The sequence below is a fragment of the Mytilus trossulus genome, unplaced genomic scaffold, assembly GCF_036588685.1.
Source record: "Mytilus trossulus isolate FHL-02 unplaced genomic scaffold, PNRI_Mtr1.1.1.hap1 h1tg000234l__unscaffolded, whole genome shotgun sequence".
NCBI classification, from domain to species: domain Eukaryota; kingdom Metazoa; phylum Mollusca; class Bivalvia; order Mytilida; family Mytilidae; genus Mytilus; species Mytilus trossulus.
The window spans coordinates 1,290,562-1,308,068 of NW_026963315.1; positions in this window are offsets into that span (position 1 = coordinate 1,290,562).

Consider the following 17,507-nt stretch of genomic DNA (forward strand, 5'->3'; position numbering starts at 1 on the left):
GGAGATTCTAATGGACCTGATTTCAGGCAAAGAGAAGTTCGTTACAGAACTATTTACGTATTAAAATCCAATTTTTCCTTTTTAAAGCAACTCCGATTTTATTAATGAACAGCCAACGCGACCTGAGGTTGTCTTCTTTTGGGGGAGGGGGGACTGACAAACGTGTCATGAGACATTGTGACGTAAAGATATTTGCCCTTTGAAGTAAAAAATTAGAACCTTACAATTTAGCATCAAGTACAGTACTACTTGTGACTTTATCTTATTAATGGTGACCATAATAAATATGTTCACCATGGTGGCCCTATATGTCCATCATCATACCCCCTATAGCTTTTTTAATACACAAGGTATTAATGAAAAAATAGTCAAGGATATAGGGAAATCTCGAATGCATTGAAGTGTTAAAATTATATAACTTACAGGTCATGTGTCTCAGGTAAAATTTACATGCATGTGTTTGTCAAATTTATTAATTGTGATTATGACAAGAAATTCAAAAATTAAATGAAAAAATAAAACTAGTTGAACAAATAGGTTGATAAAAAAAAATTGTCTCATGGCTATTAGTTTTGATATTATACCTTTTAAATAATTTTTAATCAATTTAAGTTATTTTTTTATATGCATTAGTCTATTTTTTGGTTAGTGAAGAATAAATGAATATCATTTTCAAATATCACTGCAAACCTTTACAATGCCTGCCTTTTTCTAATGAATTTTCTAAAATCAAAATTGTTTATTATTGTAGATAGACTGATCTGCATTCAACATTGTTAAACATATGTTTAAGATTGTCTTTAGGACTTGCACTAAATAAAATTTAGGTAATTCATTATTTCTCTATTGAATATGTATATAAAATTTAAATATTAGAAATATTCATTACAGCAAAATTTGATAGTATTTTTATTGTCATATGATATTTTAAACATGATCCATGTTTTAGAGGTTAAGCATTTCTTTTACTTTTTGTTCTTGGGTAAGAGACATTATTATGAGAAGGTAAATAATTTTCAAATAGATTATCTCAAAGTTGTTTTGTTAATTTAACAATCAAGGAAGGAGTGTTCTTTATAGACCAACGAGAGGCACAGTTTACACATTCTATCCTTTCTAGGAATTTTATATTGTCCACTATTTTCTGTTTCTAAATTATTACCAAAATAATTCTCTACCAGTTGACACAATCGAGTTCACAGTTTTTATCATAAGTTTTTATTCTTAGATTTTTCTTTAAATTAATTTTTTATCAAGGACTTTAAAAGTCTTATATTAATTCATTCAAGTCCCTGCAATTATTAACTAAAAGGCCTAGGTTGAGTGAAATATTCTTTGCAAATCACGATTGTATACCAAGAATATGTATTATGCCAGTCAAGCACTTTCGACAATATAATACACCGGAAAAAAGATTTAATTAATAGACCATAAAAGTGTCACCATCTTTAGAAGTGCACTTTATTTTTTCTGGAGACAAATTTGGACAGAAATTAACCAAACTGAAGATAACATATTTGATAAGTTTCAAGACAATTTCTTTAAATATTTTTTTTTCATAAGGTTCACTTTATTCAGATATAAGAACATTTTCATTGTGATTAGCATTTTTAATGAACATTTATCAAATTTTGATGATAACTAGGTGGGCATTTGGAAAATAAGTATTTTCAGTGATTGTTTGTGCACAACTCTTGTTTTGAGATTTGAAATTAGTTTTTTCCTAAACCATATAATGATACTTGTAGTTTTCCTGAATAATATTACATGTATTAGATGTTATCAAAATTTATTGTAAAAGGATTGATATTGATCATCTTATTTTGTTAAGAAACTGACTTCCTTTCTCAATTTTATTGTTTAATTACTTTCATTTTTTTAAATGTCATTTGCATGATTATGAGTTATTATTAATAGTAATAATTCATTTAATAATGCTAACAAACAATTGAATACAATGTACATCATGTACATAAACTTTTTCCTTAAAAAAAACAATTATCAAAAGTCTGTTCATTTCAAATGATTGTCAATAACTTTTATATCTTTGACTTTTTGCCCTTTCTACTCAAGATGCTTACCAACAATGACCAAGAAGAAATTAAAAGAATAAGAAACAAAAAAGTGTTGAAAAAAACATACAAAAATGAAAAAAAAAACAATTAAAATAATTGAAAAATTAAATAAAATTAAAGACAAAAAAATAATAATAATAAATTGACAGATAAAAACAATATTTTATTTTACATTTTCAATAAAAGGTGAAATGTCAATTTTAAAAAGAAACCTGAGTTACCTGTACAGGTAAATTTTAATGAAACATACCAGCTAAAAACTTCAACCCCGATTGATTTTAACAGATAACATAATTAGATAAAACATCTACCTATGTTTTATGACCCCAATAAATGGCCAACATCTCAAGATTGAATACCCCAATAAATGTTCACCATTGGATGTTGACCATGCAAGAGGGTGGACATAACTAAGAGGATGTCACAGGTTGTACTGTATGACGCGTTAACCATTTAAGGGAAAATTCATTTCTGATGAAAAACGAACATGATTGCCTTCAATGTTTCTTGTACACACCTTATAACACGACAAACAAACACAGAAAACGACACAATTGATCTAGCCCAGGCCCAAAGCCAGGAATATCCAAGGGGTCGATACAATCATACTCAACTTTAACAGTTACAATTTAAACAGAACGTTGACTTAAACAGTGCTTTTTGGTTTTCAAGGGGTAAGAACCCTCAACCCCCCTAGCTACGGGTGTGCAGCCAAAAAATATTTGTTTACACAATCATTTTTAATTTCGTAAACTTTGTTAAGTTAATATGATGTCAAACTTTCATTTAGTATGATATCTCAACTCATTCAAATAGTTTAATATGCTATATCATTTTAATTGTGTTTGCCTTTGTTAGCCTTTCAGACTATTAGAAAGAGAAATAAAACAGTTATAATAAAATAAATGTTCTTATCATATACTTAGACTAAATAACATATGATTTTTACCGTATGATAATAGCATTAAATTAAAGTATTTTCCATATTTTTGGAATTGGTGCTTAGCGGGCTGATATGAAAAGTTTATTACATGCTTCGATTGTTATCACATGCCTTTCCCTAAAGTTATCACATGGCATTCCGGTGATACTCGGCAAATTTCGGAAAATACACCTCAATGCTACGGTTTCAGTGAAAAACATTACAAAGTAGTGTACAAAACAATTATTTGAATACTGGAAAGTATATTGTGTAAAATAATTAAAATCAATTAAAAAATACATATATTAAATAAACGTTTTTTCTGAAACATAATTTAGAAAGTTACTTTAAAAAAGTTGACTTTTCCAAACAATGTTCATTATGTGTATTGTTGAATTATTTTTTTGTCGATCCGTCCATATAAAAATGTGGGTTTTTTTTCTCTGCTGAGGCATATGATAGAAAGATTTTTTAATGAACGTATCAAATTTAGGGTCCGACGTCCGGGACCCTTTAACTCTTTCAACTTCTTTTCGGGAACCACGTAAAAGGATCAATATATGAATATGTTATTTTTCTCCACTGTTGAAGCATATGATAAAAAGATCATAACATGTAATTTTTCATATCGCATGTATTATCAGCCCTCGGTCAATATCAGCCCTTGAGCCATGCGGTTCTTGGCCTGATATTGAACCTAGGGCTGATAATACATGCGATATGAAAAATGCCATGTAATAATCCGATATTATAGAAATTAAACCATCCTGACAGTAATAAAATATGTGTGTGGCATATTTAAAAAATAATAAGTTTATTTTTGGTAATCTTAAGCAACATTTTTAGTAACTTACCTGTCGAGATAACCTGTACATAAAAATAATTACACCCAACATCGTTGCATGCTTCCACTGTGTAGTTCGTAAAATTATTTGTTGATGTAAAATACAGTTGAAAAATATATTGTATTCCAGTGACTCTAACATTGACCCCATAAAATGTATCATGTGTGGTTATATTTTCTATTGCTGGTTTAACCTTAAGTGCTGTCCCATTATTTCTAATCAAAACTGTGCTATTATAGAGCTTATCATAAATTGTAACTTTTATTTCTACTCCTCTCCCAAATTTTCCAACTTGAATTGGTTTATTCTCTGCGACAAAGACTGGTGAAGCTGGAATAGAAAAAACAATGCCAATGTTAACCTGATTATTCACTCGAAACTCATTGATCTCAATACCAAGTAAATCATTTTATACATCCATTATGAAAGGCCAAAGATATCAAAGTGATATTTAAACAAAAGTCAAAAACCTACAAAAGGCAAAATACGAAAAACGACCACAAGACAAACAACAATAATCAAAACAAACATAGAAACTGAAGATTGTGCAATACGACCCACACAAAAACAAATGGGTCAGATCTCAGGTGCTACTCTATGTTATTTGTCAAAAGACTTGTTTCGCCTATGTATGATTTATATGGTATCAACATTTACAATTTGTAGATGATTTTCCTAAATAACAATAATACCACGACAAGATCATAAATAATTTGAGTGATATATGCAACTTTAACATTTGCAAATGCTAGCACCGAGCGATACAATCCATCAACTCTTTTACTAAATACGTGTTCTCGACGTTCAAGCGTTCAAACATGCCGAAAAGCACACGTACCAGTCAGGGAATGATGTTCTGTGATTTTCATAAATTATAATTCTGATCTTTCTGGGTTGATACATCAGTCTTTTTAAAAAAAAAACATTATAGATTTTCGACATTTGTATTTGGTTTTAAATTCACATGCACACTTACCACTCGATTCAACGCGTACTTGACCTTCTTGGTTAAATTTCCCTTTTTTATTATAGACACCATTAGATACAGTACACACGTAAGTACCATCGTCTTCAGTTGCTTTCCTGTTCTGAGATTTGTTTATATTAAGTTGACTTTCCGGTGTTCCATAGAACCAACGAATGTGTTCATTGAAATCTGATCTGTGTTCCCAATTATAAAACGTATAATTGTCTGGATTTCCATCGGGATTGCAATTAAGCATTATGCTCTGCTCTGAAATTGTGTAGGTAACTATTACATCTGGTGGATCTATCAAATGTAAAGTAAATGTCAGACATTAATCTTAATCAATAAATAAGATGTGATGTAAGAATTTATAAAATAATCATACAATTACACTTATAACACAGTAATTGGTTTACAAAGCACTTAAAGAGAGGCGAAAGATGCCAAAGGGACGTTCAAACTCATAAGTCGAAATAAAACTGACAACCTCATATCATAAACCGAAAAAACAAAACATAGAAACTAAAGAGCGAACACCACAATGCCATCAACGATTCCAGTAAACAACGGTATGGTTTCAAAATGTGGCGGTGGTCCCAGGTTCTCCGGAACGGTCAACAGATTATGTTCCACATGTGGCACCCGTTGTGTCTTTCATATGGATTTAAGTCGAAACTTGATGACCAATCTAATTTGGTAGGGCACATTCAGAAAAAAAGAAGAACGAGATTGAGGTTACAACGATTGGAACATATCCGTCGTCATTTGTAAAACAGGTATCTACAACGTCACTCAACTCGTGTTTGTGTCCGTTCGACATTCTATTACTGCATTCGTAGTGAGTTTTGACATTCTACAACAGCCTCTAGTAAGTGTTCTGCAACTGATATTTAAGTGTGTTTAACTAATTCCTTAACTGCTATCAAAGCACTTATCATAACTTCTTTTATTAAAATATATGAATATTGTGGAATAATTTAAATTTAACAAATCTCTGAATGTTTTAGACTAATTACGTGATTTTGAATGTCCTTTCTATTTTTATTTTATTTGACAGTTTTGAGTTTCCAAGTCTTTACTCTACACTTTCACACAATCTTATCAAACAAATATTTTCCTATTTAATTAAACGGTCTTTCGGTAAATCGGAATGCAAGTATATTTGCTGCAACTCATTTAAAGTCTTCTTGTCTAATAAGAAAGGTAACTTAACGATGTTAATTTACAACTTGGTGCCATCTTACGGTGTCTATATACCACAATTCGTTCGCTATGCCCGTGTCTGTTGTGACGTTTTGAATTGTATTGAACTTAAGCTAGCATGTATTGTTGGTAAATGATGAAGTCAGGGATTTCGTTACCACAAATTACTTAAAACATTTACCAAATTCTTCTATAGATTTAACAATTTGGTTATGAAGTTTGATTGTATATTTAGAAAAACTTATTTCAAACGGGATAGGGAGATGTTGTTTACGGAGCCAAAAATTCACAAACGATCCGGGTCAACTAATTGTTCCCCTAAATAAACTTATTCTAAAAGGTTACTGACTGAGTCTAATTCAACACTGCTGATCTTTGAATATTATTTTATCGGTATTTATATTGATTCTGTTAGTTAATTGAAATACAACTAAATATTATGTTTATACACATATGCATATACATGTATCTACAATCATTCGATACCTGTATCTTTGCATTGCACGGGGTCATGTTTTCTCTGAGCCTATAATTGAGAGAGTGTCGTTTTTTGCTGTTTCTCATATTTGCTGTTTTTTGTTGTTGTTTTTTCATAGCTAGCTTTTATGATTGCCGTTACGCCACTGTCCCGGGTTAGGGGAGGGTTTTGCACCATTAAATTATTTTCAACGCGTCATATCCTTTATGTGCCTATCTGAAGCCAGGAGCCTGTTGTTTCGTAGTTGTTGTTTGTTTTTGTGTCACATATTTGTTTTTTGCTTATTATTTTGTACATAAGTTTTTTCGTTGACTATACTGTGGCCTATAATTGTTTATTTCTGTGTCATTTGGTATCTTTTGGAGAGTTGTCTCATTGGCAATCATACCACATCTTCTTTTTATATCTATGAAGTCATTATCAATGTACAAGTATACGAATATGTCTATTTTTCTGTCCTATTTCTTTCTCAAGAAAAAAGATCGTCATATGTATATTTAATTGGATATTTCAGAAAATTGTTTTACAAAAGAGAGGGACAAAAGATACCAAAGGGACAGTCAAACTCATAAATCTAAAACAAACTGACGACGCCATGGCTAAAAATGAAAAAGACAAACAGAAAAACAATAGTACACATGACACAACATAGAAAACTAAAGAATAAACAACACGAACCCCAACAAAAACTAGGGGTGATCTCAGGTGCTCCGGAAGGGTAAGCAGATCCTGCTCCACATGCGGCACCCGTCGAGTTGCTTATGTGATTACAAATCCGGTAAATAGTCTAATTCGGTAGGTCAAATTCATGAAAGGGAAGGGAATTGTAGTTATGACGTAAGGAACATATCCAATATCATTTGTGAAACGGTTATTCCATAACGGTCAACCAACTCGTGATACAACTTAACATATCATACAACTGATCGAGTTAGGACTAAATAGGAAAACAACGGAGGGCACTGGCAAGTCTATCAAACTGGATTGCACGAGGAAAACTTGAAGAAGGCTTTAAAATCCTGATGTCTTAGATACGTAAGGATAAGACTTGATAAATTACTCACATAAAACATTGATGCCTATTGAGGAATTAGATTTGGCAATGCTGTTTTCTGCAAAACACATGTAATTTCCAGTATGGTTTCTATATACTGAAAGAATCCGGAAACAGAAATCTTTATTGACTTCATCGAAATTCTTGGTAGCGTGTTGTCTCCATAAAGCAATTTCGCTTTCGTTTCTTAACCATGCTATGTATTGTACATGTGGATTGCTGTTTGGAAGGCAGCATAATTCCATAGATTCACCTTCAACAATTGATCCTTTATGCCGCTGAATAATTATCAAGTTAGGTCTATCTATTGTAAAATATAAATAGCTAACCTTTATTATTTTAAGATGAATATATCATAATACATATATTTTTCTTAATGCAAGTCTTTATGTAAGACGCGGGAGGACTTTGCGATGAGAAGACATGCAGCAAACTAATTCCACATTTATTTATTTTATTTTGATAGAATCAAATGTGTTGAACAGCTGAAGCAGCCATTAACATAGAAGAAAATAGCGAAAGAGGAACTTATAAACACAAATACAACTTTCAGTTTTCTCTATGTTACTATTTTCAAAATGACTAGATTCATGAATCGAGATATATATGTATTTGATAACTACTGTATTCCCTTTTTTTAATCCCCATTATAACACATTCAGTTAACTATGTTCTATCAGTATGTTTAACGAAAATGAATAATTCTCCATTATAAAAATATAACGTTAAATAATATCAGATTTAATCTATACTATGGCTTTTTAAATTTTTCTATAATTATATAACATAGCTGTTTCATACGGAATCCATCATTTTGAGTTGCAGACGGAAACATTATTGCATATAACGTATAGAGCGTCCCATACATTACGTGTCGTGTATGTAACCATTCAAACATTTTGTCTTGAGCATACCTGATGCAGTTTTCTCTGACTAGGCATTGGAATTCGTATTATACAAGGACCTATATTTAATATGCGAAACGCGATGTATTGTAGCCAAAGCGTCGACACCAAACACACTGTTATGGTACACCAGTATCCCAGGTTAGAGGAGGGCTGGGATCCCGCTAACATGTTTTTCTCCGACACATTATGTATGCATGTGCCTGTCCCATGTCAGAATATTTAAATCATTTGTTTTAGTTTATTGATGTCTTACATATTTGTTATTCGTTCATTTTTTGTACATCAGTTAAGACGTTAGTAATCTCGTTTGAATTGTTTATCATTTGTCATTTAGGGACCTTTTAAAGCTGACTATGCGGTAAGGACTTTGCTCATTGTTGAAAACCGTACAGTAACCTATCAATGTTAAAATATGTGTCATTTCTTCTTTTGTGGAGAGTTGTCACATTAGCAATCACATATCTATCTTCTTCTACTAGGGATGGCAACGAGTATTCGAGTACTCGGGTACTCGATCGGAAGGCCGAGTATTCGAGTACAGATTTAGTACTCGGATACTCGTTTGCCTGTTAAACATCTTGAAATATTTCTCTTCACATTTCCACTCACTTTAGTCCGTTGAAATATCCTCTTCGTAAAACTAAATAAAATCAATTAACAACATAAATATGTTTATCATCAGGCTACTACTAGTATTTGTTATAGTTGTACCAGCAACGTCTTTTTCTCCGAGGGAATGTTTTCATGTGCACTACATTCACTTGGAGCAAAACATAGACAGTCAAACCGTCTTTCGTCTGAAATTGTTGACCAAATCATATTTCTAAACAAGAACAAAAACAAAGTGACATGCGCTGAACCCTACACAACTGACTAGAGACATTTTCAACGGTGTTTGTACACGGATCAACACGTTCATGGATTAATAATTAACTCATCACAAGCCGTAAAAACTAACCTCCGTTTGTTAATTAAGAATTCTATGAAAACGTGATTGGCATGAGATGTACATTTAAATTAATCAAATTACTCTGCATTTGAAACTTATTTTCTATACTTATTTAATTTACAATTTAAAGTACGAGAGCGACATTCAAAGCCAAAAGTCGAAAATAAACTGACAATGTGATGGATAAAACAAAAAAAAGAAAACCAGACAAACGACAGTGCAAAAAAAAACACAGAAAAAGTAAAACTGAGCAACACGAAAAGGCACAAGTTATTTGAAGTCCAATAGTGTTGTTGACAAATTAATGGACAAGTCGTATTATAAAAAATACCAACTCCTCACGAAGAAACGACACATATATATTGTATACTTTTTCGAATCTTATATGAAAATATTTATGAATTTATTTGAATTCGGTTCATGAACAAATGCACAAACATTAATTGCTATTATGATAGGTTATTTGTAGAAAAGGCGGTTAGTAATTCTTTGTTAAATTGAATAAAAAAACAAGAGGATTAAGCTATTTTTGTAGTACGTTTGTCTTTCGTTAATATGTTTATGAAAATTTATACAAAAACACTGCATCCCACCTAAAATCTAAACTGCTCAGTAGACGTTAAAGATGCATCCGAGTACTCCCGAGTACTCGAGTATCATGACCGTGTATCCGAGTATTAAATTTCAGATCTTTTGACATCCCTTTTTTTTACACATACGTACACATCTCCTTTCTAAAAAATACTATGCTCATTGGAAATCTACATGTATATATGGACTGAACATCAATTGAATACTATTGGTATAAGTAGAATAACCAGATTTAAAACTTACACTTTTAGACTTACATTGTATATCTAACTGAATTGTCTGAGACAATGGAGATGTCAACAAATCGCTATTGATGTGACATGTGATGTTTTGCATATGATCGAATCTAGTAGGTGTAAATTGGTACAAAAGAGCGTCACTGCTTCCGTTTGCTACCGTCAAATCATCTTTCATCCAAAGTAAGGTTGCTGCTGGTAAACCATTTTTCACCGTGCATGTTAAGTTGAGCTTAACTCCCTCTCTCCCATATATGATGTTGTTCTCTGCAGCTTGTACTATTTTCAAATTTGTTGGTGTTTCTTTGTAATATAATGTGGTATGCAATTGTTGAATGAAAGTATACATTGTTGTTTCTTTGACGCATTCCCCGTTTCCGTTCTCAATTTTCAATGTTACTATCTTATAAATTACAGGAAACAATTGTTTACCGATGATCAAACCACATAAATTCATTCAACATATACAAATCAAGGTAAAACATATTTGAGATGTATCGCAGTAAGAGACGATGCGCTCATGGGTTAGCTGTCTCTTACTATGGAAGTAATATAGCATTCCATTATTGGTATGAGGCAGAATTCACAAATGAGCTTCTAAAAAAACTTACGTTTCGCTATAAGGAGTATGTCCCCTATCACTGAACATTTAAAGATTTGGTGGCTTTTATTGATTGATCTTTTCCATTACACTTGTAAAAGATTTAAAGGAAACCAGATACAGATAAAACTGATTTATTTTTGACTGACATCTATAAATTGATATTCATGGTATGTAAACTTTAGGAAAATGGGATAACGTTCATGTATGAACCTATAACGCATATGGATAACACTAAGTTCATTACTGCTTTTCGATGAGATTCGTCTCCCTCAATTGTTACATGTAGTGTTTGATTGTCCACAGTCTGCTTTCCCTTTTTTTCAATCGATATTGATTGGAGTTGCAGATAATTTGTTAAAAAAAAATTGACAAATGAATAAAAATCAACGCGTTTTTTCACGAACTACATAATTCCGTTTTGTATAATTTATAACATTGACATGCTGATAACAATAGGCTAAAGTGTTTTTTAAATAAATGTGCGGTACTCTTACAAACAAACCCAGATTTTTCAACTTACAACTTCCTGATACAAAGGTGATCTTCAATGGTTTTTGATATTTTGTTTATGCTCTTTTAGATCTGATGTTTGCAAATAGTTTACATATCTTGCTTTTAAAATTTATTGTGTCAATCTTACATGATAAAATCCGTTCCCGAAACACGCGTTAGTTGCACTTACATTTTTTTATTCAACTTACTTTTACTATATATGTTGAAGATACTAACATAGAAGTTAGCAATGTGGAGATAAGTGCACTGATAAATACCATCATTGGCATTTGAAAAGTTGTTTATCCTCAGATGACACAGTCCGATCGTAAAATTACCATATATATCGATGTTTGTCATATTTAAATCGGGATTGATTTGTTGACCATATGAGAACGTCATTAGAACAGTTTCATTCCGTAAAGCTTTTGTTCCATCTGGACCTTGCCAAGAACTTTGTTCGCGACAACATTTACAATTTAAGACAACTGTGTCGCCGAGGTCAACAAAAGTCGTAATGTTCTCTATAATTGTAAAGCACTTGGTTCCTGTAAATACATGTAAAATCGATAAGACAACGAGACAGTATATGTTGCAGATACAGGGAACGTATCCTTTAAATGTGAAACTTAATTTAATGAGAAGGTGTTTCTTCTTCAGTTTACACACTATGCCTGCGCTCTTCCGATATTAAGTAAAATGTCAATGAAACTTTTCTGAAATTTTGACAAGAACAATAACGCCGAAAAATGTATCCCGTTTTTCCTATACCAAATTTTATTGTTAATTTTACCTTATATGTAGACACAGAAAATAACCACATTCCAATTTACTTGCTCATTGTAATATAAAACAAATTATCGGTTATGTGAGCATATTAATTTAGTCAATTGCTAAGCATGAGCATGCGGATATTCTCTAAAAATGCTAATATCACTGCACCGTATTGTTTGAACGATTAGACATCGAGATAAGGCTTGAAAGATATAACAAGGTTCATATAACTGTCGCAGATGACATAAGGGGCAATATTTCATGCAATGTACACCGCCCTTCTATCTCTATTATTATGACCTGTTTGGTTATATATAAATTCGTGCATTATATGATACCCATATTTAATGGGATTGTTAAACTAGCTTGGTTTTAAATTTCAATCATCAAGTGTTATTCATAGATCTTATATATGAAAGATGCCCAAAATATAATTGGGTATAGGTCATGTGGGTAGTGATAATAATAAATGAAAAATGTATATCATTTTATTTATTTATTATGTTGAAAACAAAAGAACCATTTTTAGATATTCAAACAGCATTCATGCCAATTAGGATTGATGGATCAAATCCACAAATACAATCAAACAATGGCGGCAGTATTTAAAAATAGAAAAAAGGGGTCAAATTAAAATTGTTTTGCTTTCATCTCAAAAACTACCGCAGCAAGATGTGAACGAGGAAACTGGGTGACTTTTAGGGTCGTGCAACAAGAGCCTGAATGAATGGCCTCTTGTTACTGAAATTGTGTGATTCACCGGATCACACAATGAACGATTGCTCTGAATAGCAATAAGAACTCTGGAACTGGAACTCTGGTGAAACCTAACTACTGCCACTCTGGAACTAGCGATGAATAAACCAATAATTCAGCATGGAATATTAATACTTTTATTACAGATGGACTGTGTTCAGTGTAAAGTCGTGAGTCCAAATCTTGCTTATAAAAATTATAAACAAGTATTCATACACAAAGTATAGACATAACAAATAACAATTAATTTGAGTAATATTGTTCACTGACAAAGATTAAACTATTTTTAGAACTTGAAGAATAAATATTAAATGATAATCTGATTATGACAATTAAGAACATACATTATGAATAAGGTAAAATGTCTCTAATTAGCTAACAGAGTATAACATGTCACTCAAAGTCCAAACTGAGAATTAAATGCATATTAAAGCATGTTGATTTTAAGTCCTTGATATAAAATGTAAATAGAAACGAAATTATAAAATATAATGAATAATTAAACACAGAGAATTAATGTCTAAAATATCAAAATTGCGAATTTTATATTAAAGTCCTAAATATTAAATGCAGCTGCTTTTTCCGTGGTCACAAAGAGCTAAACTGGCATACGTTGGGAAGGGTTAAAAAGGTTTAGACATATCTGTCAAGTAATCTTCAGACCAATAGGACAACTTCTTGTTGGGTTGCTGTCTAGAAATGTTAATTTTTAGGACATTTTTACAGTTTTGGGTTATGTAATTATTTTAATATTTTTATAGAAAGAGGGAAAAGTCTGCTCGGAGTTTACGGGTATGTGACAGGTCTTGATGTGGACTATTATTGTGAGATCTAGTACACGTTGAATAGATCCGGTGCAGCGTGATGGTATAGTATAAGACATCAAAGTTTATATCTATATACGACTAACATGTTCTCGTCTTTAATATGCATTCACTTTTACACAAGACGTTTGAGTGGTTAAGAAGTCATGCATCACAATCATATGACCTGGTAGTATTATCCAGTGTGCATTATTGAATCTATTTATATACAAAACGTAAATTGAGAAATGAATATTATCTCTCGCATACAAAATATCATATTTTCAAAAATATATATAACATGTGTAATAACGAGTTTGAGATATTGTCTTCTAAGCGCATTGAGCAGGAGAGTATTTTCACATGGTCTTAACGAATTATTCAGGTTCATAAGTTGGTTTATAGAAAAAAATCATAATTTGACACTAAAAGATTAGCATGGTTTCCAACATAAACATAAGCTCACATTCAAATGGGAACTTATAATCCCCTCTACCTAAATGTTCATCAATGAGATTATATAATCATGAACAAAATGTAACGTATGCCGACAAAACACTTTTGCCTTCATACAACATTAGCATCACAAGCTTTTTTTCAATAACACAAATAAAAAACAATGTATACACTTACCTAAAATCTGAATGATGAGTAGTGTTTGAAACTTCAAAATAAATGTATTCATATCTGCAACAACAAAATAAATGCTTTTATATCTTCAGCAACAAAATAGATGTATTTATATCGACAAAAAATATTTGTAATTTAACAAAGATTTATAATATGTATGTATTTGATTATGCTTGCACAACAATTTCCACTCCAGACCTCGTGTTTGGATAGATGTCATATTTCGTTCAATACAAAAATATAGAACAAAAAGTTACACCATCGTTCTCTCCAATATTTTTTTTTAACACATCTAAATCATTTTCATCTGTGTTATTCTTTTAAGACTATCAAACATTTATATACATGTACAAAAATTCAGAAGATACCAATTTAAGCTAGTACTTACATTATGATTGAAAATTGTGAATCTGTGAGTACTAATTAAAGAGAGCCGTTCATGCATTCCAATTACAATTCTTTGAAATAAAATGGCAAAATAGAACATTTACCTAGTCTATCTGTTCTTTTCGAAGTATAAATCTTTCAAACTTATAGAGCTGCTTAAAATTTCCTTATCCTGTATTTCCTCATGTGTATGTGTAATAATATATATTTGGATTTCAATGATGAAATCAACGTGGAAATAGGAAACATAACACAATACCATCAAGCACTCTACTTTTGTTATATACAATAAAAGAAGTAATTAATAATTTACAAAAAATATTTCTGATATCAAATGTAAACATATAAACACTATACACTGAGCAAATGTATAGTCAAAAAGGATTATTTAATATGAGCATGTTCAAAGTATTATATCCTAGGCAGATATTTGTATCAAAGCAAACAATCAACCAACAAACAAAACAATACTACATAAAATACTTGTTTTTCAGCCCCAATAAACCCTAATTAAACTATTTTTTGTTTCGGGGGAAGGGACGTCTAGGGTGCACAATTGTAGGCTTGATGTTTGTGATTAGTTTGTATTTACATTCAGGTTGATGCTGGTGTCGATACTGCTGTTGGAGGTTTCCTCCCCGAGAGTATTACCAGTCCATTGGTCAGCACTTCTGTGAATTAATAATTATACTAATTGTGGTTAAAGTTCTAGATTGACTGTTTACAGTAGTTATCAAAGGTACCAGGATTATAATATAGTACGCCAGACGCGCTTTTCGTCTACATAAGACTCATCAGTGACGCTCATAACAAAATAGGTATAACCCAAACAAATACAAAGTTGAAGAGCATTGAGGATCCAAAATTCCAAAAAGTTATGCCAAATACGGCTAAGGTAATCTATGCCTGGGATAAGAAAATCCTTAGTTTTTCGAAAAATTCAAAGTTTTGTAAACAGGAAATTTATTAAAATGACCACATAATTGATATTCATGTCAATACCAAGTGCTGAATACTGGGCTGGTGATACCCTCGGGACGAAACGTCCACCAGCAGAGGCATCGACCCAGTCTTTTAAATTTTTGAAATAGTAAAGACTTTTGCCCCAGGAAAATATTATACCTAGTCTGTGGTTTTTTTTTTATTTCCAATGCACTTCGGCTTCGCAAGTTGCTTTGCCTTTTTGCCCTTTTTAAAATATATTTTGTTGAGAACGCGTATCCGGCATGCACAATTGGTTTAGGGGTTTGTAATCTCTAACCTAAACTAAAAATTTGAAGTTCAATTGACGACTGCAATCAATATGTCGGGTGCTATGCATATTTATTTTTTTATCATCGACAACTTACTGAAATCTTTTGATTCTATTGGTCATTTTGAACTTACAATTGGTCGAGAGCGTTTCCATATGGGTTTCTTTTCTGTGAAACTTTAAAATAGTAAACACAGCTAACATTTACGTTGTATAAGGATGTACACCACAGAGGGAAAAAAACAAATTTAGAATTTGTTCTTCTTTACCTGATTTTGGGGGGTTTATATGACTGTGATTGTCAGAAGTCAAAATGATTTAGAAATTGTTAACCATAATAAGGATAATATAATAGGCTAATATACAAACAAATTTAGAAAACTCCTATGAAAATGTACATAATGATAAAATATTAAATTTATAAAAAAATCAAGCAAACTCCAACTTTTTAAAAATAATAAAAAAAAGCTTTGAACCATACCTACTTTCTCAAAACTTTAAACATAGACAACTAATTTGTAAATTTCGAATAAGTGATTACTCTATATTGTTACTGTTACATGTAGATATTTTATTGCTTTTTCGTATTAAATTGACCATGCTATAAATAAGATTTTTTCTCTTTCTTAGAGCAAAAAGCATATTATTTCATTATAAAAAATATATACTGGATGTACATAATATGCATGTTATTGATAAAATACCAATTATCTCATCATTTAGGCTGATGACACTGACGGGATAATAGGTCCAAGGACACAGTTGTCGTCCTTTGGTTTTCGTTGTCTGCTAATATAGTCCCAAGTGTGAACAGTGTATAACTTGCATATTTTTTATATACACTTTCCCAATTTATTTCTTGATATTTAATGCATGAAATATTAAGTAAAGGGATAAAATTATATGTTAAAAATTGGGTGCTGAATTTTTATGGTTAAAGTAGTGATTTGGTCCAGTTAAATAAGGTAAACAAAATAATTACGTCTAAAGCTGTCAAACTGAATTTTAGACCCCCATAACACAGAATTGTCAATATTTTAAGCCTCGGTCACACCTTAACGGATAGCTTGAACGGATGTCTAACGGATAACTTTTTTTCAATCCGTTCATGTCCAAGTGACGTCCGTTCTTATCCATAAGACGCCCGTCCACATCGATTGCATGTCCGTTTAGCGTATGTTTTAACCGTCGACGTCCGTTCTGTCCGCTGGAAAATTTTGATGAATTGTCCGTTGAACCGCCGGTAGTCGTCCGTTTTATACGGTACTCGTCCGTTTCGTTTCCATTTTGTATCCGTTACGTGTTCGTTATACATCCATTGGAGGTTTGGCAGATAAATTCAACACTGAACGGACTTCTACCGGACGTTTAACGGATAAAACAGATGTTGGACGAATGTGAATAAAATTGAGAAAGGAAATGGGGAATGTGTCAAAGCGACAACAACCCGACTATAGAGCAGACAACAGCCGAAGGCCACCAATGGGTCTTCAATGTAGCGAGAATTCCCGCACCCGTAGGTGTCCTTCAGCTGGCCCCTAAAAATATGTATACTAGTGATAATGGACGTCATACTAAACT